General features: G+C 39.5%; 1 pseudogene; it reads left to right on the top strand.

The window, feature by feature from the left end:
* Positions 1-1204: 1204 nt before the first annotated feature.
* LOC131370158 (caskin-2-like) lies at positions 1205-22156 on the top strand (annotated as a pseudogene).
* The last annotated feature ends 3388 nt before the right edge of the window (positions 22157-25544 follow it).

The following is a 25544-nucleotide window of genomic DNA, read 5'->3' as shown; positions in this document are numbered from 1 at the left end:
GCACCTAAAAGTTGTATATAAGGGGGACCCATGAAAGCAGGTCTTGCCTCTCTGCTGTTTAATCTCATTGCACTGTGTTTGAGATGCCTTTTGCCATGGCAATATAAAAATTCCTTTTTTATGTCTTTGCTTTGCTTCGCACCCTTGTGTCCATGTGTAGTTTATTAATCATTTCAATTTAAGCTTGGATTCTGGACAACGGTTCTGGGAACCGGTAAAGTTACATGAATATTTCTGAGAACCAACCATATACTATTGTGGTATATTTTGATGTTGTAAGTACTTTCAGCCGTCTTTGAGGAAAGCTGTCGCTGGTGCTGATGAGCACAGCTGAGTGACCTGCGCAGTTAAAATCAGGCTAAAAGAGGTAAATAAGGCGTTTGTCTGTTGACTGATTGTTGAGAGAATACAGGAACTGTCACAGACAATGGGTAGTCGGGAAAGTAAGGATAAGTGTGATGATTTCCTGAGGGCATGTAAGCATCCTAATGTTCAATTCATGATATCTAATTATGGGCCTGGTTCTGTATCACGATATCATATGTGGGTGATGGACTGTGGATTTCCAGAGAAAGGTAGTTTTAGTGAAAGACAATTAGAAAAGTTGAGAGAAAAGTTACAAGAAAAAACAAAGAAATGTAGACTGGGTCTAACATTCAATCTTCCTCTCTTCAGTGTACTAAATCTCTTAAAGACCCAGACCTGGACAGCTGCCCTTCCAGACCACCACCTAAGAGACACAGACAACCACCCCAACCGCATGCCTCCGCACCTCAACCATCCACAGCAGCAGAGTGGGGCCTTCCTCCCTGCTATACAGGACCTGGAGCCTCTTCCCCTTACTCCCCTCTGTGCTATCACACCCGTGGCTGAAAGCAAAAGGGGATTCTGAAGGAAACGAGACCAGATAATTCAATTTCCAGCACACTCGATGAGCATGATGCCGAGGCCATTCCTGATGGCCGACGTGGATCGCCTCACTCAAGAGCCGATGACATTCAGATGCCTATGGTCGAGGTAGCTGGCCCAGAGGGAGGACCGCTTCTTGTGTATCGCCCATGGGGATCAAATGACATAGATGCACATAGATGCACAGAAACAACTCCCAGATCCAAAAGAAGTGAGAGGTCAGAAGTTCGGTGATGAACTGGTCTGATTTTGCAGAGAATTCAGACCCACAACCCATGAACTGCGACACCTCATGATGGGAAAACTCAGCGTTGATGTGTCGCGCCTGCGTTTTGACTGGCCAGAGAGAAATATTCAGATTCATCACGTAAACTGGAATAACCCCGAGATTGTTGAATACAGAGACTTAGTAATGCGCCTGACTGATGCTCTTAACCAAGCTTTTCCAGTAAGAATGGACAAGCCTGGATTCCAGAGTGGATGTTTCCTGTGTGAAAAGTCAGACCACTGGATACAAGACTGTCTGAAGGGACATCGCGGGGGAGAAGCGAACACAGAAACAGGGACGGGTGAGGGACGGGTGAGCAGCCAGGGAAGGGTAAGTCTGATCTTTTTGTGCAATGCAATGAAGAAAAGCTTAAGCTTACCATTCCATTTCCACATGACCATGAAACAGCTGTACCGCATACCATTTGAAAGGAATGGGGACAGAGTGAAGGAGCTACGGTACCAGTATGTACAGGTAAAACATCTACTGTATGTGCATACAGTAACTAATTTACATAAACTTCTTATATTGACTTATATATATTACAGTATGTGTGACCTATATACATTTGCTATAGCTTTAGGAAAATAACACGCAGTATGTGTGTACATTTGATATAACTGTATCTTGTGAAATGAAAATGGATAACTAATTGGGTATCTTCTGGGTTGTAGTGTATAATGGAATTGGAGTAAAGTGAACCACATTACACCTTCATATACGTGGATGAGGCAGGCTTCAGTCTGAACAGAAGCAGAAGACGTGGTCGAAATGTCATTGGCCACAGAGCTACTGTTGACTTGCCAGGCCAGCGGGGAGGAAATATCACTATGTGTGCTGCTATTTCAGAGCAGGGTTTGCTAACTCATATTCCGCTTATAGGCCCATAAAACACACAGCATCTCCTCACCTTCCTAGAGACCCTCTATAGGGCTCTCATCCCTGATGATGAGAGGGGTCCATTTCAAGATGATTTGCCAAAATATGTGATACTTTGGGATAATGTGAGTTTTCATCACTCAAACATCATCAGGCAATGGTTTTTGACCCATAACAGAATGTTGATGCAATTCCTACCATCCTATTCCCCATTCCTTAACCCAATTGAGTAGTTTTATTCAGCTTGGAGATGGAAGGTCTATGATTGCCAGCCACATACTCAGATGACCCTTCTGGCTGCCATGGATGCAGCATGTGAGGATATCACAGTGGAAGCCTGCAGAGGGTGGATTAGGCATTCCAGAAGATTTTTTCCACGCTGTATTGCAAGGGATGATATCTGTTGTGATGTGGATGAAAATCTGTGGCCTGACAGACTGGGACGTCAGGGGGTATAGACAGACAACGGCATGCACAGTTTTGCCTAAGAGTGTTTCCTATGTTTACCTTTTGTAATTTTATATTTTTCCCCATTGTGCTTTTGTGTCCTTTTCTTTTCTATCACAACGACATTATATGATGTTATATTGTAATTCTTTTTTTTCAGTCCACTAGTAAAGTACAATAAAAGTGTGAATCCTGTTCGGTCTCTTACAATCAATATCCCACAAACAGTAATGTGTAAATTTGTGCAGTTGAAATTCATAGATGCCCTACAGAAGAAATTCAGCCTTTTGCATTGTCAATCACTGTAATCCAAAACATAGTTTATATCAGGAAATCCTGAAACCATGCACTGTCATTCTGACAACATGACTAAACATTTTGACTATACCGTATATAAACAATGACAAAAGGACTTGTCATTCTGATGGCGATGACATTTTGATTGACACAAAAACTTACTTTTGAGAGAATACATAAGGATTTTGAGTAAAGTACATGCTATTGCAAGAAATCCAATGTGTTGTGCTGTTTGTACAAATTGTTTTGAGAATGCACTTACTGGTTTGCACATATTAAGGATGATTCGAGAAATGCTCCAAAGCAACTGAGAAAAACTGTAAAATGAGAGGTGAAACGTTTACTTAATTTGTCAAGAATGAACTGGAGTTTAATAAAAGGACAGCATTCTGAAAAAATTAAAAGTACCCAGATAATACTTGGAGGCAAATCCTTTGCAGTTGATGACTGGCCAAAGTTTCGATCGTATGGACATCACCAAATGATAAGTTTCCTGCCTTTAGATGATTTGCAAAGCCTTTAATTTAACCACGGTCAGTTGCTGCTAGTTTATTGGTCTTTCAACCTTCAGTTTTGTCTTGTCAGTTTTGCAAGTGAAAAGCATGCTAATTTGGGTTGGGGCCAACTGACAGATGTGGCCATTTAAGAACATGAAATTTTTTGCTTTTTTTTTGGTTGGGTTGCATTTAATCTGTGTTTTAGGTTATTATCCATCAGTACTGTGAGGTAGTTTTGCAGCATTTGATTGAATCTTGCTGAGCTACTTTGGCAGCTGAAAGTAATGCTCTATGCATTTATGTTTTCATCCTGCTAAAACAGTACATCTGGATATAAACCTATTTATCGGTCAATTTTCCAATTATTTTGAGCCTGTGATAGAGGTTAGTAGACATAGCTCTAGACATAGTTGAGGTTTATCACATTGTTATGATGGGAAGTGATAAAAAACATGAATATAAATATTTTATAAAGGCATGCCCTTTTGTGGTTTTCTGCTGTTGTATCTCATCCACCCCAAGGATTAATGTACATTCTGAGATGCTTTTCTGCATACTATGGCTATAAAGAGTGGTTATATATTGGTTTAGACTGTCAGCTGTAGATCTGTCAGCTCAAACCAGTCTTGTCATTTCTGGCCCAGTTTCTAGCATGAGATCTTTAGAGGCAGATCCTGGGTGGACAGCCAGACCCTATGGCCAATAGAATAGGGAGGTGCTGGGTGGCATTTCTTAGCTTCTATGATCTGCTGGATCAGAATCAAGGCAGTTACCTTGGTGTAAGGCAGTTTGGGAAGTGGAACAAAGTGGAACATTTTTGAAAAATGGTTGACCACAGTAAGAATTGTGGTGTGCCTGGCTGATTGTGTCCTCAGAGATGTGAGACCAAGGGTGTGTATCTGCACAAAATTATGTGAATGCCCAGCTATATGTGATAATCAGAATGTGCAAATCATGTGAATGAGCACTTTTGAGAAATGTTGCCACATACACTATATTGCCAAAAGTATTCGCTCACCTGCCTTGACTCGCATATGAACTTAAGTGACATCCCATTCCTAATCCATAGGGTTCAGTATGACATCAGTCCACCCTTTGCAGCTATAACAGCTTCAACTCTTCTGGGAACGCTGTCCACAAGATTTAGGAGTGTGTTTATGGGAATTTTTGACCATTCTTCCAGAAGCGCATTTGTGAGGTCACACACTGATATTGGACGAGAAGGCCTGGCTCTCAGTCTCCGTTCTAATTCATCCCAAAGGTGTTCTATCGGGTTGAGGCCAGGACTCTGTGCAGGCCAGTCAAGTTCATCCACACCAGACTCTGTCATCCATGTCTTTATGGACCTTGCTTTGTGCACTGGTGCACAGTCATGTTGGAAGAGGAAGGGGCCAGCTCCAAACTGTTCCCACAAAGTTGGGAGCATGGAATTGTCCAAAATGTCTTGGTATGCTGAAGCATTCAGAGTTCCTTTCACTGGAACTAAGGGGCCAAGCCCAGCTCCTGAAAAACAACCCCACACCATAATCCCCCCTCCACCAAACTTTACACTTGGCACAATGCAGTCAGACAAGTACCGTTCTCCTGGCAACCGCCAAACCCAGACTCGTCCATCAGATTGCCAGATGGAGAAGCGCGATTCGTCACTCCAGAGAACGCGTCTCCACTGCTCTAGAGTCCAGTGGCGGCGTGCTTTACACCACTGCATCCGATGCTTTGCATTGCACTTGGTGATGTATGGCTTGGATGCAGCTGCTCGGCCATGGAAACCCATTCCATGAAACTCTCTGCGCACTGTTCTTGAGCTAATCTGAAGGCCACATGAAGTTTGGAGGTCTGTAGCGATTGACTCTGCAGAAAGTTGGCGACCTCTTCGCACTATGCGCCTCAGCATCCGTTGACCCCGCTCTGTCAATTTACGTGGCCTACCACTTCGTGGCTGAGTTGCTGTCGTTCCCAAACACTTCCACGTTCTTATAATACAGCTGACAGTTGAATCATGATTTCACTCTTTCTTTGTCTGGTCTCACACGTAGACGCCGACTCGCTACTTCTAGCACTAGCATTAGTTTACGACTTTGTATTCTAGTAAACTCCTCTAACTTTCTTCAGCTCTCCCTTTTCTCTTCTTCGACTCCCTTCTCCAGCTCCACTTACCTCCTTCCCCAACGTGGTCTTCTCCTGGATCCTTCTGCCTCCATTCTCTGGTTTCCCCTGCATTCTGGGCTGAGTATCCTACACTTTCCTCTTTCCACCCGTTCTCCGTTGTGCTTAATAAACATACCCCTCATGGGGTTAAACATGGGTTTAAACTCCAAGTTTGTTCCAGACTGGTGATTTGTGACACTAGTGTCTGAAGAGTTATTCATTTTTATATTTAGAAAATTGTCTTAAATATTCTGTTTACAACCCGAAACCCGGAAATGTTGGGGTGCTTTTTAAATTTGAAAACTAAAAGAATTTCAAATCACATGAGCCAATATTTTATTCACATAAGAACATAAATATCATACACTACTCACAAAAAGTTAAGGATATTCTGCTTTCGGGTGGAATTTCAGGATGCACCTAAAATGCACTGTAACCTTTACAGGTGAACTTAATTTGACCACTTTTGAATGCACATGTCCAACTGTTCAGACAGCAAAATTCACAACTGGTGTTTGATCCATGAATCGACCAATAAATTTTCTGGTTCAATTAGAATTGGTATTTAAACAGTTCTCTTCATCATGCTGTTCACATTTTGACATCAGGATACCAAGACGACACCTAACAATTGATCAACAGTACCTTGCCATTGCAAGGCTTCAAACAGGATGTTCTCAGAGGGAAGTGGCCACTGAGCTTAGAGTGTCACAGAGTGCCATCAGCAGGTTGCAACAGAGATACAGAGAGACTGGAAGAGTCACAGAAAGGCATAGAAGTGGACGTCCTTTGGTCACATCCCACATTGATGACCATTTCATTGTGATCAGTGCCCTGCGGAACTGGATGATGAATGCCACTCAACTCCAGGCACATTTAAGGGAGGTGAGAGGCACCCAAGTGTCATTTTAAATGAGCCTTGACCCACAGGACACACCAGCACGTTTGGACCAAATTCCCAGCCCCTTTGGACCAGCCCCTTCCTGTTTTCACTGTACACACATGACTGCAGCCCTGTTCATGGTTCTAATACCATAATAAAGTTTGCAGATGACACAACAGTGATTGGCCTCATCAATGACAACGATGAGACAAACTACATGGAAGAGGTAAAGCACTTGGCTGAGTGGTGTGTTGACAATAACCTGCTCCTGAACATCAGTAAAACCAAGGAGCTCATTGTGGACTTTAGGAGGAGAAGGGGTAACACACACTCTGTGTACATCAACGGGACGATGGTTGAACGTGTTACCAGCTTCAAGTTCCTGGGGGTCCACATCTCTGAGGACTTAACTTGGTTCTCCAACACCTCCAGTCTGCTCAAGAAGGCATCCCAGCGTCTCTTCTTCCTGAGATTACTGAGGAAGAATCACCTCTCTACGGACATAATGAACAATTTCTACCGTTGTGCAGTAGAGAGCATCCTAACCAGCTGTATTACAGTCTGGTATGGGAACTGCTCTGTCTCGGAACGTAAATCGATTCAAAGGGTAGTGAAAACCACCCAACGCATCATTGGGACCCCACTCCCTGCTGTTGAGGACGTCTATAAGAAGCGGTTTCTGCATAAGGCTCACAGCATCGTGAAGGACTCCCCTCACCCTGCACATAAACTGTTTTCTCTCCTTCCCTCTGGAAAAAGGTTCAGATGCCTACAAGCCAAAAGCAGCAGGCTAAGGAACAGTTTTTATCCCACAGTGGTTACCTTAGTGAACTCAACTTCACTAACCTCCTTACATGGACAGTAACTTCCCCCCACACACTGATAAACCCAGCAGTGAATGTAATATATCTCTGTAAATACTCTCTGTACATTCATCTGTATAGTCTGCACATAGACTATATACTAATATATGTATATTCATATAGGTATATATATGTGTGTGTATACTCCCTGCATATCCATCCAGCTGTAAAGTTATTCATATTTATTCATATGTATATTTCATACTATTGCATATACTGTAAATTCATCTATATGTAGTTTCTGTATATTTCTTATTCCGCACATTCATATAAAGTTACAATTATTCTGTACATTAATTTATATATTCTATGCACAATATCCATCTTTGCTCACTTTATACTCTATATTCATATATATATATATATATATATATATATATATATATATATATATATATATATATATATGTATATATATATATATTTATATCTGTATATATATGTTCATATTGCACTGCTAACTTGCACTTCTGGTTAGATGCTAACTGCATTTCGTTGCCTTGTAACTATGTGCAATGACAAACAAAGTTGAATCTAATCTAATCTAATCTAATCTAATATCGCAACACCAATCACGTCACAACATCAGATTGAACATTTGTTCGATCAGATGCAGTATCGTTAACTACGTTACTGTAATATGGATCGTTTTCTGAAAAGAAAAGCAGATGTGAAAGACAGACCTGTGAAAGCAAAAGCTTCGAAGTGTGTGGTGAGAAAATATGACGCTGAATTCATTAAATTTGGTTTTATAAGGGCAGGTACTGTGACTAAGCCGAAGGTGCAGTGTGTTGAATGTGGAGAAATGCTGTCAAATGAGGTGCTAAAACCATCAAAGCTGCAGAGACTTGAACTCAAAACACCCAGGCTGTGTTAGGAAGCCAAAAGATTTTCTAAGGAAAAAAGATGGGCTTCAGGCTCAACAAAAACTCATCACATTGTTATCAACTCAGTCAAAAGTCACCTTGAAAGCTAGCTATATGGTTGCCTCTCGTGTTGCTCATAGTAAGAAAGCCTTTACTATGGTGGAGGAACTTATTTTGCCAAGTGCTGTGGATATGTGTTGAGAGTTACTGGGTGACGCAGCTGCAAGCAAAATTCAGTCAATACCACTTTCCAAAGCACTTATTTTGCCTAAATTCCTTCCTGCCCATGCCATCAGATGCTGAATAATGGAGACCTGACTGTGGCAACAGCAGTTCAAAGCTCAAACCACCATGGCAGGCATATATATTTCCAGGTAGTCCATGTGGGGCCATCCTCAGCTGCAGTAAGCACTTCCAAGTGACAGAGAGAGAGAGAGAGAGAGAGAGGCCCTCAGACTCTGACTTGAGTAGTTTTGACAGCATAACTGAACTGGGAGAGCCAGAAGGTGACACAGATATTGTATGAGGGCATCCTGACACAAAAAGAGGCCAGCATATCCACCATCAAAATACCTCAGTGAATGCATCTTAAGGGGGTGCAAGAGCACATCCCAGTTAACCTACACACTCTATGCCACTAAACCCTCCAGATCTGCTCTTTTACCTCAGAAAACTATTCATTAAAAGCTTGACAAAGCAAATATATTTTCAGCCTGGACTTAAACCCTGAGACAATGTCAGAGTACCGAACAATTGTTGGAAGGCTGTTCCATAATTGCAGGTCTTTGGGAAAAAAAGCTGCTGTAGCCTTTACTACTTGAAGTACTGACAAATAGTCTGCACTTTTTCATTGAAGTAGGCATGGCAGAAAATAAAAAAAAAAAGTTTGCCCAGCTCAATAGTAGTATTTTATAATCACTGTGAAATTGCATTTTGCTGCATTCTGGACTAACTGGAGCTTGTTCCCCGAGTGATGTATTTACGTGAACTTCAAATAATAGATGAGTCAATAATCACACCATGATCTTTTACTGCTTCACATAGCCATCCAGAGGTTAGTCTCTAATCAGAAAGCCCACATTTGGCTGCTTGTGATCCTACTTCCGCTGCTTGTGATAGTACTTCTGTCTTCTGAGAATTAAGTAGGAGGAAGTCAGTAAACATCCACTGTCTCATGTCCTACGAATAATTAAAACAAGTAGCATATATAAGGAAAAAAAGAGTGGACCTAAAAGAGAACCTTGTGGAACAGCAAAGCACCTTGGGAGAACCCAAATCATTTTGAATCATTTTGAATATGAGCATGACTGTTGTGCTTTCAATCTTTTCTAGGATCTTGGATTTAAAGGGGAGGTTTGATATTAGTCTGTAGCTAGATAGTTGGAGAGAACTGATTATTTTTAGAAGAGTTTGGGTTTATACTGGTATTGTCTGTAGTTTGTAGTTAAGGGAAACATATGAAAGGGATCTTGTACACAAGTTGATTTAGAAGAAGAACTTAGTATAATTAAATCAGTCTGTCAAAGAGGGGTTAAGAATTCTAAATGTGGATCTGATATAGAAACATTGTTATCTACTCTATCAGTTTATCTGGTCTTAAATTAATATTCTGAATTTTTTTGCCTGGCATTCTCAATTTCTCATTAAAATAATTCATGATGGCGGCACGGTGGCGGAGCCTTGCTCCCGCTCACTGTGTGTGTGGAGTTTGCATGTTCTCCCCGTGCTTGGTGGGTTTCCTCCCACAGTCCAAAGACATGCTACTAGGCTGATTGGAGTCTCTAAATTGCCCATAGTGTGTGACTGCGTGAGTGAATGAGTGTGTGTGTGTGCCCTGTGATGGGTTGGCACTCCGTCCAGGGTGTATCCTGCCTTGATGCCCGATGATGCCTGAGTTCCCCGTGACCCGAGGATAGATCAGATAAGCAGTACAGACAATGAAATGAAAAATAATTCATGACATCATTGCGGCTGCATATTAATGGTGTACATTTTTCTACAGTGGTTTTATTCTTGGTTAATTTAAAGCAAAAATTTACGATTATTTTGTTATCTTCAGTTAGGGTGGACAGATATGCTGATATAGCAGTAACTCAGGAGGCTTTCCATGCTACTTGAAATGCTACCAATTTAATTTGACCCCAGTTATGTTCTAATTTCCTAGTTGTCTGTCATTTAATGATGCTCATGCTCATTTGGTTTATTCCATGTTTCTGTTAAACATAGTATGATAATCTCAGCAATGGTTTCCTTAACAGTAAGTGCTTTATATGAAAAAGATATATTATATTAAGATATATTAAACATTTCTCAAGTTACTAAAACAGGTTACTAAAAAATCTTCGATCCTCTGGTGCCTCTCAAGATTTCTTCTTCTTCTTTCCCCATAAAATTGAATTATTCTGTAAAGCTGCTTGTCCCCTGTTAAAAAGGAAATTAGATTGATCTTAGATTATAGTTTTCTCTTATCCTATCTCTAGCCCCATGCACCATTACAATACCTCTCCTATCTTTGACTTGGACTAATCTACTGCTTTTTTCTTTTTTGCTGCCTGTATGCAGGGGCACTTTCTCACCATTGCTCTATGCCCTGCCAGAGGCAGAAGCAGTCCAGAGTTCCCCTTTCTTCGAATCTGAGCATGAGCACCTCAATCACCCCTAAAACTGATTACTCAGGCATGCCTAATTCCAATCTGCCTGAGCATCAACCAAGGTATACACACACACCAAAGACACAGATGTTATGCATTAGGGATAAGGAACAACAAAATCAGTATTACATATTTCCATCTGGCTGAGCCTGTGAACGACCATCCATGGTGCGTGTTGGACTGACATAATGCATGTTAACCACAACTCATCACCTACCCAAAGCCAGCAAGGTTGCTTGTCCATGCACTATTTATCTGTGCTAGGTGCCCCCCTCATCAGCTGCTCCCAGCTCACTCTGCCTTTTCTTGAGGACATCTGGGTTTTGAGGAATTCCTGTGCAGGTAGGAATTCCATGAAAACTTGCCGGCTGAATGGTTGCACTTGGTTCCCCATAAGGTAATCCTTGTATTTCATGTTTGTAGTCACTTCCTGTTTGTGTGTTTTATCCCGAGTGGCTTGTCTCACCATTACTGAAAGGCCATGTTTCACTAGGGCCTTTTCAAACCTGTAGGGCCTTTTTGAAACCTGAAAAAATAACACCAGATTATTACATAATGTATAAAATATATAATAATGGCCCCTCCTGTACTCCACTCTAAATTATGAATACCACAGGGCTACCTACTGAGCCCCATCTTCTGCTCTCACTTTATGTACAATTGTACAAGTACATTCATAACAAACATCATCATCAAATTTTTAGATGACACAACAGTGATTGGGCTGAGCATGGATACCAATGAATAATGACCTCTCTCTTAACACCACAAAGAATGAATATGCTTCAGTCCTCATCAGGGGATACAAAGTGGAGAGGAGGTCCAGCTTCAGGATCTTGGGTGTCCGCATGTCAAAAGATCTCATATGGTCGGCACAGCAGCAGTTTTATTTCTTAAGGAGTCTCTTAAGAAGATTTGACTGTCCCAAGTGTCCTTCTATCACTGCACCAGCAGCCTGTTATAATGCATAGCCAGCGGATTTAAAAAACAAACAAACAAACAAACAAAAAAACAAAAATCTGCACTCCCCTGTTAAAATGGCATGTTTTTGTGATGTAAAAAATTATAAATAAATTCTGTCAGAAACTTTTTCACCTTTATTATGAAATTAATTTTCAGTAAAGTGAAAATAAGAATAATTTTAGGGAAAAAAGGATAAAAAGAAAAAAATGTACAATAAACTGGTTCCATTAGTGTGCACACCCCTAAACTAATACTTAGTGTAAGCACCTTTAGATTTTATCACAGCATTCAGTCTTTTATGGGTAAAAGTCGATCAGTTTGGCACATCTTGACTTATCAATATTTTGCCATTCTTCTCTCCAGACGCATGTTAACTGTCAAACTGGTTGAGTATCCCCTGTGCAGAGCCCTCTTCTGTTCACCCCACAGATTTTCAATTGAATTTCATCCATTCCTTCGTTGATTTGGAATGGCTTGACTTGTTGATTTGTGGGTGAAAGGTGAAATTCCTCTTTTTATGTTTTTTCGTTGTAAATTTTCTCCAGGGCTCTGACATGATATATCTTGGTTTCAGTGATTTGTCTTGGTTTCAACAAAAACCTGCCATTTTATCAAGGGTGTGTAGACTTTTTTATTGAAGATGTGGTTGTCAAGCTACACAGCAGTTTTTTTTTTCTGCAGAGAGTTGTCTCATGCACATTACCTGATTGATATGACATTCAATACAGCAAAATTCAGTGTTCTCTGATTAAAGAAAAATTGTGGTTTAAACATTATTAATTGAATACGGATATTAAAAAAAAAACATATAAAGACAATGAGCCAAAGTTTCATCCATCTATTTATTTTCTGTGCTACTTATCCTACACAAGGAGCCTGGAACCTATCCCAAGGAACTCTGGGCACAAGGCAGGGGACACCAACAGGGTGCCAACCCATTACATGGCACATGGCCATCACATGGCATGATCACACATACATTCACACAATATAGAAAATGTAGAGATGGCATTTAGCCTATGACGCATGTCTTTCAACTGGGCTAGGAAACTGGAGTACTCGAAATCTTGGGGAGAGCATGCAAACAGGATAAGGTCAGAAATTGAACCCCTTACTCTGGAGGTGCAAATGTGCTATACACTGAGCCTTCTTGCCCCAAACCCATAATTTAAGATTTAATTTTATTTTATTTAAGAATTTAATAAAATTAATATTTAAAATAATTATATAAAAAAATGTATACATATAGGTCGGTTTGTCTGTATATACCCATAAACAAATAGCCATAAGCAAGTACCCGTCTAAACAAATATACTTCTGTAATTTCTATTTTTGCCTTTCAGTTTTTACCGTGATCATTCATTTTGTGCTCCCTGTGCACTTGAACTTTTATGTTCTGTTATGAGTACTGTGCCCCATACTACATGCAAATGATCTGGAATTACACTTTGCACTTGATCAAAATACACATGTGAATACAATTCCAAAACACCATTTGAAAATTTTGGTTCAGTTTGGCAAACACAAACATTTATAACTTTTGTAAAAGATTGATAAATGAGGTGCAATAATTGTTTATATTGCCCCTTATTTTTGACCTTCTACCAAATTAATACATAATATGTGAACTGAAATATGTATTTTTTTATGTTTCTTTGTTTTTGTATGTTATTTCCCGTCTCCTTTTTTTGTCTTTTACACCCTGTGATGTAATCACCATCAGGAGACAGGAAAAGTGTGGGTAGCATCGGCAGTGTTGGGAGCACACGTAGTGCCGGTAGTGGGCAGAGCACAGAAAACACCACCACCTTGAATGGCCTTCCCTAGCATAGCATGAACACTGATGTCAGCAGAGTAAGCATAATCTTTAAAAATGTTAAGATTTTGAAGCTGAGATTTTAGAGCTGTGTCCATTGGATAATGCATTATGAGATATGCATCAAATTATGACAAAAGGTTTATTAATCCAAAAGAGAGTCAAAAAATCCAAGGAATTTACTACAGTACTAATAGATGTCCAATAGAAAATCCAAAAACAAAGAACAAGGAAGTTATCCAAAATGAAGCTCAGGAACATGGACATATACATTTGGTAACATTATCCATACAAAATGTCAAGACATTGAAAAACCAAGCAATTAATGTTCAACCAAGCAACGAGTTTGCACGGCACGATTTTAGCCCTGATTTTCACTCGCCATTTTGCAGTGTGAACACAGCAGCAACTGAATGCTACCCTAGATAGTCGTAAAGTGTGAAAACAATGGTGACCCAATGACTTTAAAATCGTGCAGTGTGAACTCGGCATAACAGCAACTTAAACAGATCATCTAAATGGACAACAGGGAAACACTAATCAGAAGAACAAAACATACAATGAGGACCTCTAGTGGTCAACAAAAATGAAAACAAGGACAAATCCTGACAGATTCTGATTATCTCACAGATATCGGTGTAAACCTACCCAGTGTGTTTTTTCATTTGAAATGTATGTTTATAATGTAGCAATAACATTTGAATTTGAATTTTTTTTATTATAAATAAATACAATAATAATTATTTAAAAAGTTCCATTATAATAATGTATAAACATAATGGATTTTTATCATTTTAAGCTATTTAAAGATTTCTTGTCAAAATTCTAACCAGGTCTTAAAAACCGTCATCTCTCTTTTTTGTGAATATACATTTCATTTTGTGAATATAGCCACCTGTGCCCCTTGATGATTCAGCACGCTTGGACCATCACAAACAACCAGACCACAGTACAGGTACAGAAAAAGATATATTTAATTATTTAATAATTACTGATAAAAATGAAGTGGAAAAATTGGAGTGCTACATTTTTATGAAACAGAAAAATAAGTGTATATTATTCTTTAGGCATTCATCAGAGGCCAGCACTTGATGTGCCCAGAGCACCAGAGCAGATTTTCTTTCATCAGTTGATAGAGGGCAGGGTAAGAACAACTCAACACAGTGCTCCATAAATTAAAAGGTTTTTATGGAAGTTAACAAAACTTGATGAGATTATTAATTTTGTTTTGTAAAAAATTGTTTGTATTAGCAGGATGCTGAAGCAATCTACCAGTGGCTGTGTGAGTTTCAGCTGGAGCAGTATGCTTCTAACTTCCTCAGTGCAGGCTATGATGTCCCAACAATCAGTAGAATGACTCCTGAGGTAGTATTCTCACCAGTTCACCAACTACACAACTAATTCTGGTTCTTAATAAAAACTTTTGATGAGTAACCACAGATAAACTGATAAGCCTATTGGAATTGGCCAGAATTTCATAGATGGTGTAAATTAATTGCTTCTTTCAGAAAGTATATAAAATGTACTCAAATATACAGGTTTAAAAAGCTAATAAAATTATCTTTCAAATGACATAGGATGTATTTAAATACATTTTACACAGCCAAAAATATGATTTGCTAAATGTGCTGTGCTATACTTTTTTTTGTAACCAGCTTGCTCACAGACACAGTTTTGAAGGGGTGGGTATTTTCCATTCAAAATGTGCATACTGTTTGTTGATTTATGTAAATTTAAATTATTTTGACCAATCAGAGGAAAGAATGTGCTTCCAAATGCTGTTTGCCGCTTCTTTAAAGTTTAAATAAGGTTCTGCGACATGCCAGTTTCTTTTATATCAGAAAATGTTCTGAAATTTATGAACTTTAAAAGATCATATCTCAAGTTCTAATAAAGATATTTCCAAAATTAAACCTTCTGTAGAACAGTCTGCTATGCTATGTCTGTAATATTATCTTTAATGTGCAAACACTTTGAAATAATTACTGTGATTGCTACTTTTGATATCTCTATAGAATACCCTGTTGTATTCAGTATTTTTTATTGAAAATACTGTTTCTCTTATTCAGATGCCTTATTCATGTTTATTTGTTTACATCTTTATCAGGATCTTACTGCTGTTGGTGTTACAAAGCCAGGTCACAGGAAGAAATCTCAATGGAGATTGGAAACCTGAGTATTCCAGAGTGGCTACCTGAATATATACCAGTGAGTTATGTAAAATCATGCTTGCCAATGTTTCTACATACCTGCATGTTTTTGAATCTGTAATTTTATGCTATCTGTACTTAGACCCATTGGATGTGGCTAGCTGAATTCTGGCATTTGACAAATGTAGCAGTTAGCATAATCAGTCTGCCTAAATACCACTAGTTATGATTATATTGCAGTGACTGGCAGGCTTTTATCAAGGCATTTGGATAGCTACATGCTGTAGAAAATAGACATAAGCCTAATCAATTCAGCTGCCTAATCAAATGTTAACTGTCAAAATGTGCAGTATAGGAAAACCTGCAGAATTACATAATAAAAATATTTTCTCCATAATCGCATACTTTTGTGTATGTATGTATATATTTACTTGCCGCCCCCTATCTTTCTTAAAGGTGGATCTTAGTGAATGGCTCAGTGCTATAGGTCTGCCTCAATACCATAAGAAGCTGCTAGAAAATGGCTGTGACTCCATCAACATTGTAAGAGACATCACATGGGAAGATTTACAGGAGATTGGGATAACTAAGCTAGGTGAGTACATTATATCTACCTGTGCAGTACCCTGGGTCAATTTGTTCATTTTACTGTATCAACTTTCACTGTATTTTTAGGAAATTTAGCCTTCTTGTTTATCATTGCTTTAAGACCATGCTCACATCATAGTAAGCTAATGTGATTTGAAAAGGTTGAAAGTGGTGACTAGAGTTTATGCATGCTTTCAGCATCAACACACTTGGGTTTGTATTTGTTACTGTATGATCATACAGAAGCCCCATCTGATGATTGTGTGCCTTTTAACCATTGTCAGGCCATCAGAAGAAGATCATGCTTGCAGTAAAGAAGCTTTCTGATCTCCATAAGGCTCTTCTTCAGGCTGAGTCAGGTCAGGGCACTCTGCGTTGTGAACATCTAACTGCGCTGGATCTGCTCCCCATTGATGGTGGTGAACCAACCATGCCCCCCACACACAAAATGCTCACCTTTCAGGCCTGTGAGCTGAGTGCTGAATTACAGAGTGCCATGGAAATACAGTATGACCTTCAGGAGGGCATGACTATCAGGAGTACTGTGACTATGTCAGCAAGTCAGGAGAGCATTGATGGCCATTCTGGTGGGTCACAGGAGACCCCCATCATGACTTACTCTTCCTTAGCTACTACTTGTCACAGCCAGTTTCAGGATAGTCAGCTCAGCCTTGACAACAGCACCTCAAAACAGCGAAACATTCCAGAAGGTCAGGACCAGCAGCCAGATAGACCCAGTGATTCCACGCCATCAAACATAAGGATAGATGTCAAGACCAAACCAGGCAGCTCTTTGGCACAGAAAGTGTTCAGCTACTTGCATGCTAACAGTGGCCCAGCCACCTTGATACACAGCTCCCCCAGAGTGCCTAAAAGTCATATGCAGAACCTGACATGCTATGCACTGTCTGATGGTGAGCCTGAGGAAGAGAACAATGAAAAGCTGGTGATGCCTACCACCATTGGACTGCCATCTTATGCCACACTGAGTCACAGACCTGGTCATGGGCAGTTCATCCGAGCCCAGATTACTCAAGGTCAGTCGGTTAGCCATAGCCACTCATTTGCAGTCAGGACCCGACACAAAGGTCCTCCCCCTCCTCCACCAAAGAAGCAGTGGTGGCTCAAGTGGTTAAGGCTCTGGGTCATTGACCGGAAGATCAGGGGTTCAAGCCCCAGCACCGCCAAGTTGCCACTGTTGGGCCCTTGAGCAAGGCCCTTAACCTTCTCTGCTCCAGGGGCGCCGTATCATGGCTGACCCTGCGCTCTGACCACAACCTCCAAGGATGGGATATGCGAAGAAAGAATTTCACTGTGCTGTAATGTATATGTGACAAATAAAGGCTGTTTCATTTCATTTTTTCATTTCAAAGCGCCTCAGCTCTGTCAGCAGTAGTAGCAGCAGCACTGAAACTGAAAAGTCCCCAGTCCCACCTGTAGACCAGGTGGAGACTGACAGCTCTGAAAGTGTCATAACCGTTGATACTCTGGAAACAATTCTAACGGGCCCTAGGGCTAACCATTCCCAGGAAGGCAAAACTGCCTTTTCTGGTTACATTTCCAGGAAAAGGGTTGTGAGGCAGAACAAAACTAGCATGTGTGTACAAGCTAAAAGTTATGGTCGAGCTGTGAAGTCAGACTCTGAGGAGGACGAGTGTTCTAAGGATGCAGGCCTGGATAGTTCTTCCTCCCTTCAGAACAGCTCTGGAGAGTGTATTCCCTTTGCTGAGGAGGGCAACCTCACCATCAAGCAGCAACCCAAAGCAGGCAAAATTGACTGCACTACTGAGGCTCCTTGGAAAGCTAAGTCAGCTAAGGTGCCAGAGCTGCCAGTGTTTGAACTAAAGGAATCTGGCACGGTAAAGAGACGAAATAAGCTGAAGGAAAAGGACCAGACACTTGCCATGCCCATAGGAGAGGGTGACCAACAGTGTCTAAATTCATTTAACCTGTGCATGAGTGAGATGCCAATTACAGAAATGTGCAACCTTTAATTGTTCTGAGTTGTCTCTGAAAACATCTCACTCCTTGAAACCAGTCCATCAAAACCTGTACATCACACAATCTCCATCAGCCTGCTCCAGCCACAGGTACACTGTATGGCCAAAAGTTTGTGGACCTGACCTTAAAGTTCCTGAAAATTTTTTAAATATCCAATTCCAGATATAGCAAAGGTGGGTATACTTGCTCCAAATGGAGGTGTTATAATAACCTTTTCAGGGAAAGCTTTCCACTAGACTTTGTAGCATGCTGTGGGTATTTGCACATTCAGCTACAAAACTATTGGTAAACTGTGACACTGATGTTGGCTGAGGAGGCCTAGGACAGAGTCAGCATTTCTGTTCATCCCATAGGTGTTAAGTCGGGTTTAAGTCACGGCTTTATGCAGACCACTCTGATTTTTCCACACCAACCTTGGCAAACCATGTTTTCATGGACCTTGCTTTGTGCACAGGGGCATTGTCATATTTGCTTAATACCCTAAGTTCCAGTGAGAACCTGTAATACTACAGTATACAAAAAAATGTGATGGTCAGGTGTCCAAAAACGTTTCACCATATAATGTATATACATTAAATAGAACACATAAGGCCTCATATTAAATTCTGTCAATTTTTTGAGTTTGTTGTACTTCTATTGGCTTAGGGCTGTTTTGGTCAGAACAGAACAGAATTTTTCCTGAGCATGGATCTTGTATTATAGTGAATGTGATGCTTTCAAATGTTGTACCATTTGTAATAGCTAATTTAGATATATCTGCGTCCCATTATTTTACTTACAAAGGTCTCACAATTCTTCTCCCAATGTCAATGATCAACAAACTTTTTGTTTTGTACTTATAAAAAATAGTAGTTTTCTTGCTTTTAGAAATCCTTGAACCTCAAACTGTTTAGAATCCTCATTTTAATGTCACCCTGTTTGACAACGTAATCACAGCTGTGGTGTGTATAAAAGAGGGTAAAATATGAGTAAGTGAAGATCACCAGATGCATGTGGTTGTTTACTGGGATTAATGGTAAAATGAAATCTATTGGGAAAGCTTATGGTTTGAAACATTTGTATTTTTTGTAAAACATTTTGTAAAGTTTTGTTTATCTTTATCTAAGCTGGACAACATGTCATGCTGAGTGTGGCACAGAATGCAGCAGCAACATCTTCAGTCCCTGTGCCTCCAATTCAGATGATGAAGTCTCAGGCATGTGTGGAGGCTGATCCAGTGCTGGTGCTGCAGAGACTGGATCAAACCAGCTCCACTCTGGAAAAGGTGCTGAAAGCTGTGGAGAAAAAGCTTACTTTGGAGGACATGAACAATGGGTGAGCTTACGTATGACACCAGGTTAAGTATGTAACACAGTTCCCTGAGAAGGGAATAAGACACTGTGTCATGGCTTGATGCTGTGGGAATGCCCCTTCATGGAAGTGGTATCTGAAGCTCTGTGTGCAAACATGCCAATGTGATGAAGCGACCCATGTCAACAAGACCATAAAAGGGCATCTATGTCACAACCTTCCAGCTTTTATTTGTCTGAAGGAAGCAAGAGTGGATGCCCCAGAGTGTGGAAAAAGAGCGTTTATTTTAGGGCATACAATCTCCTCGTGGAAGGGGCCCTAGTGTTTAATATGGTCTCCACAACATGAGCTTATAAACCAGAATCTAGGTGCTGGTCCCCCTCAGGGGCCAGACTCAGAGCTTCCTCATCTATTGGCAAGGGGAGAAGAATCACCCCTGTGAGGTCCCTTCTGATGGGAATCTCCCAGAGAGTGCCGTACAGGAAAGAAATCAGAGTCACCAGTAATAGGCAAATTGCAAAATTGGTAGACTCAACTTCAACTCAACAGATCAACTTCCTCCCAGCCATCTAAGCTGTTTAGGACCATGCCCCAGCCTATGCAGGACCAGAGGTGAGAAACCAGGGTCTTCTCCACATAAGAAGGGTATAAAGTCCATAATACTTCTAGCCCTAAAAAGCTGATTGTGTGGACCCAAAGGAATAACGTTAGCTGCTGCAGCCATTAGCTCCTGATTGAACAGGAGAGTGGTATTGGCCTAGCCGAATGTCTTTCACAGCAGAGAAGGTGGATTTCACATAAGTGAACAATGTGGTTGAACTGTACATTAATTCCAGGAAGGTGGATTTCTGAGAGAGAGAAGTCAAACTCTTTTCAGGGATCAGGTCCCAGGGACCTCATGTGAGCAAGTATCACATTTCAATGTCTGGCTTCCCTCGACTGGCCTAAAATTAGCCAGTCATCTATATAATTAAGTACACAGCCCTGGAGATGCAAAGGAGACCATCCATGTATTTCCTGAAGGTGGTGACAAAGCTAGGCCGTAGGGGAGAACATGGTACTGGTACGCTTTGCATTCAAAAGCAAACCTGAGAAAGCTCTTGTCTCTGGCTTATGTGACAATATGCATCCTCTATGATCTATTGTCACAATCCAGTCCTCTGATCTGATCTGAGACACAGTGAGTTTGGCTGTCATGTTGTTTTGAACATGTTCTATGCCCAGGTGCAGTCGAAGGAGGGTAACATACCCTTTGCCCAGGAACGATCAAAGTTCCTGCCGGAGGAACAAGGACTGCTTTGTGCCAATGATAGAGGACCAACACACCTTGAAAAGGGGGGGTGAGAGGCAAATTGGATTCTGTATGTTTTTTCTCTGGTATCTAGAACCAATTCAGACACATTTGGCAGAAGTTTCTATGCTGCCAGATGGTCTGACATAGGTGTTAAACTCATTGTGTCTGCACCATCCCAAGAATGAGTAGGAGCAACAGTGGACGCCATAAACACCCCAAAACACCATAGGTGGATCACCCCTTTCTTGTTCGGTTGTGCTAATTCAACCTGTTACCCCCATGACCAAAGCTGACGTGCTTCCTCAACAGAGCACATGTGTCATCCTCCGTGATATAGTGGTGGCACGGATGCACACAACTTTTGAACAGTTTACACGCCATCATACAAAAAAGCTCTAGTTTTTACATATATTCTTTTGCCCTATTCTGAGACAAACATGACAGACAATTGACACCAACATACACAGAGTGCTTCCTGAAAACAAAGAAAATGGGATGTGACATCGATGCCCTTTTATAGTCTTGCTGACTCAATTCATTTTGTTTGCATGACCTCCTTAAGCCGGGTAGCAGTCATAGTCGCATTGGCAGTTTTGCATACAGAGCTTCAGACACCGTTTCCACAAAGGGGCATTTCCATAGCGTCAGCATTGAGTTCCCTAGAAAGGGAACATCAGACACACATATATACACACATAAATTCCCTGCTAACAGAGAAATATAAGAAGGTCCACAAATATATGTACACTGACAAAGTTTTTGGATTCAGGTCAGGTGATTGACTTGGGCATTGAAAAAGATTCTGGATTAAGTTGAACTTTGTCTCATCTATTTATAGCATGATGTTCCAGAATGGAAGGTTAGCCTAAAAAAAGTTAGCCTAAAAAAATATATAGATTTTTAGGTCTTCCTATTTTATTAATGGTATTAATGGTTGTCGACTTATTAATGGTTGTATCTTGGGGTAAACCCTCTATTTGTGCTCTAGTGAAGTACTTTCTATATTGTTGATGAAGGATGGCCTACATTTACTGTATAAACTCCAATATACTGTGGTAGACAGCTACTGTACAAAGACAAAGACAGCTACTGTACAAAGACAAAGACTGTTCATATGACTGTCCATATATAACGAAGGCTGTCAATATTAACCATATTTAACATATACACAATAAAGTGTATATGTTAAAATCTGTAAGACATTAACTTTAATTTACTGAGTATGTCTTTGATGTATGTTAACTGATAGAGAATGCGCCACAGTGAAGTCTACAGGAAATACTCTGGATGACATCGGGAACATGTTCGATGATCTGGCATACCAGCTGGATGCTATGCTTGACTGAACTTCCCTCTCCAAAGTAATACTGTAGCTTAGAGTGATGTTTGGATATGATCTAATAAAGTTGAAAAATGTTGGGAAGCAAGGTGGGCCTGCTTACAGAACAGCTCAGACCATTGCCTACTATTCTCCTTTTCTTTACTATGACAAAGAGCTTTGCTACAATGGAAAAAATAACAGGGACCCAACATTTTCTACATGCTCTCTGACCTCATGCTTGACCAAGTTTAACTCTGTTATGAACATTAATGTTTTATACTTTACAAAATATTGTTTACCCTCCTGAGCTAATTTTTAGCTTACCCATCTCAGCAATTTCAGTTACAGCTATTTCTTTTTATGAAACTAATAATGTTTATGAAATATCTTCTTTTTTTTTTTTTAATGTTTTGTCTTTTTTTTAATTTGGTTGAATCGTTAAATGTAAACCAACAAAACATGAGGACCCAGATTCAGGAGAACCATTACTCTGACAATAAATCAGAAATCCTTTGTTCTTGCACCAAGATCTTTTGCAACTTGGATCTGTGTATTTACGTAAAATGTGTCTTTTCCTGAGCATTTTAATTATGACTTATATAATAATATATATAATATATATATAATAATTATGAATTATAACATCTATTGTAATTACATTTAGGAGCAACAAGCTTTCACATATTTGATAACACAAAGGTTTGCCATTGTGGAATTAGAGGGTAAGCAGATGTGTAATGAATAATTAAGCAAAGGTGTAATGAAGGCTACATATTGTTATATTAGTAAAAAAAAAAAAAAAAAAAGTATTTAAAGATCTTTTATTTCTACACTATATCTAATTGAAGAACTGTATCTTCTGCCAAAACATTTGCTGTCTTCCATTTGAATTGTTCCTCCTAACTAATAAGGCAAAATTGTTGAAATTAACTTTTGTTTTGTACAGTTCTAATTATGTTGGTTTGTTTTCTTGTTCATCCGCTCTCCACTATTAAAGCAGCTGTATGATTACTGCTTGCTTTTTCCTTTTTTAATGTTTGGTCAAACTTGGAAAGTTTAAGTTGTGTACAAGTCTGGTTATTTTGGGGTCAGAAAATGCAACTAATGTGACTTACACTACATTATGGCCATCTGCCTAATATTGTGTTGGTCCCCCTTTTGCTGACAAAACAGCCCTAACCTGTCAAGGCATGGACACCTCTAGATCCCTGAAGGTGTACTGTGGTATATGACACCAAGATGTTAGCAGCAGACAGGGGCGTTTCTAGGATTTGAAAACATCAGGGGTTAATTAGGGAGGTAAGCAAGAATAACACATTTTGCAAGAGCATTTTTATGTAATATTGTATATACACATGTAATATACACAGGTATGCCATGCAACATTATCTCTTTTACAGCTTGTGTGTGAAGCAGTGCCGTGTAGATCCTTTTTTATTATTATTATTTTACAATAATGTATATTATACTTGCACCTCTTATTTCATTCCTCATTTATACCGGCACTACTGTATGTATTATTCTTTTTTTCTTTTTTTTTTTTTACAGACTCTTTTCTCTTATTGTTCTCTCATTCTCTCATCTGGCTTGCTGCTTGTATGTATCTTGTCTACTATTTCTACTTGGTGACTTTTCTATCCTATTTCTTTGAGGTTGGAATCATCTGAGACATGACTTTAGCAAATGGTCAATTACCATACTAGTATTAGTATTTCTAGTGCTGAGAAGGCTTTTGTATGTCTTGTATTTTGTATGTCTTATGTTTGTATGAAATAATATTCCAGGCAATATTCTGACACAACCATACAGTTGTTAGCCTACATGTATCAACTGTGTTAACATTAAAAATGAAAAGTTAGGCTATTAGCTGAATAATAACATTAATATTCAACTTGTTGAAATGATTGAGAATAATAGAACAAAACAGTGTATATACAGCTCTGGAAAAAAGAGACCACTGCCCAATCTCCAGATTTGAACCCTGTTGAAAAAGAGAAAGATGGATGGTCATAAACCATCAAGCAAAACTGAGCTGTTTGCTTTTTGCAAAAAGAGTGGTATAAAGTTCCCCAACAGCAATGTGAAAAACTGGTGGAGAGCCTGGAGCCAAAACGCATGCAAATCGGGGTTATTCCACCAAATACTGATTTATTAATATTATTTCACCAAAGCATTAACACAATTTGTTTACAAATTATTTGCATTTTGTTTTATTTGAGTTATTAAAGCTCTGCAAATACTGCAGGATCTTGGGTTATTTTTGATGTGTTGTCATTTCCTTTAAATATACACTCTAAATAACAATAGTTATATTTTGAATTTAGGAGAAATTGTCAGCAATTCACAAACAATTAAACAAAACAAAACTGTTCATCTCACCAATACATATATATATATATATATATAATTCTTGTCCATTTTTCCTGCTTGTAACATGGCGCCTGTCAGTGGTCATAATGTTATGCCTGATAGGTGTAAACTCATTCAGACATGTACAGATCAACTTTTGGTACAACATTGGAATAAGGTATAGAAAATCCTCTGCCAGTAATTTTTCAGACAAATTTGTATGGTGTAGGATCTTTAACAGTGGTATGAACCCAAAAGAATTAAAGTATAGAAAATATAATATATATTTTAGAAGAAGAATTAAAAGAAGAACTGAGGGCATGAAGCCTTTATCACCACACATACATTAAAGCACAGTGGAATTCTTTTCTTCGCATATCCCAGCTGAGGAAGTTGGGATCAGAGCCCAGGGGCAGCTATGATGCAGCACCCCTGGAGCAGAGAGAGTTAAAGGCTTTGCTCAGTTGCCCAACAGTGGAGCTTGGTGGTGCTGGTGCTTTTTTTGTGATATAATGAATGAAACCATGTCAGAACCTTTTCCACCTTAATTTTAAAATTGCACCTTATATATTAAATTTATATATAAACAATAAAAAACACATTTTTAAAAATGGATGGAAAGGAAAAAAAATGAAAAAAGTAAACTGGTCGCCATTTTATAATTTATAATATTATTTTATAACTGTGTCACCTTTTTAAATTGGGAATATGGCAGTGTTCAGAATCAACCAATCACATTCAAACTCATGTACAATACTAATTAGAACGTACTTACCATCTAAAGTGACTGATTAATCCCAAATAAAGTACAGCTGTTCCAGTAGGATTTTTATGACATTATCTTAGTTAACATCCAACTGAAAAGCCACAAAGAGCTTACAAGCAGGATGTCAATGTTGAAAAATAGGAGATATATAAGAATTTCCTCTGGGTAGTCTGGTTTCCTTCTACTTTCCAAAAATCTTACATGCTCATCCTATCTAGGATGCATCCCTGCCTAATGCCTAGTGTTCCCAGAATAGGTATCAGATTTACCAGAAGCCTGATTAAAGCAGATACTGAAG

Source organism: Hemibagrus wyckioides, linkage group LG02, assembly GCF_019097595.1.
Source record: "Hemibagrus wyckioides isolate EC202008001 linkage group LG02, SWU_Hwy_1.0, whole genome shotgun sequence".
Classification (NCBI taxonomy): Eukaryota; Metazoa; Chordata; class Actinopteri; order Siluriformes; family Bagridae; genus Hemibagrus; species Hemibagrus wyckioides.
This window is presented reverse-complemented; position numbering and strand designations above follow the sequence as displayed.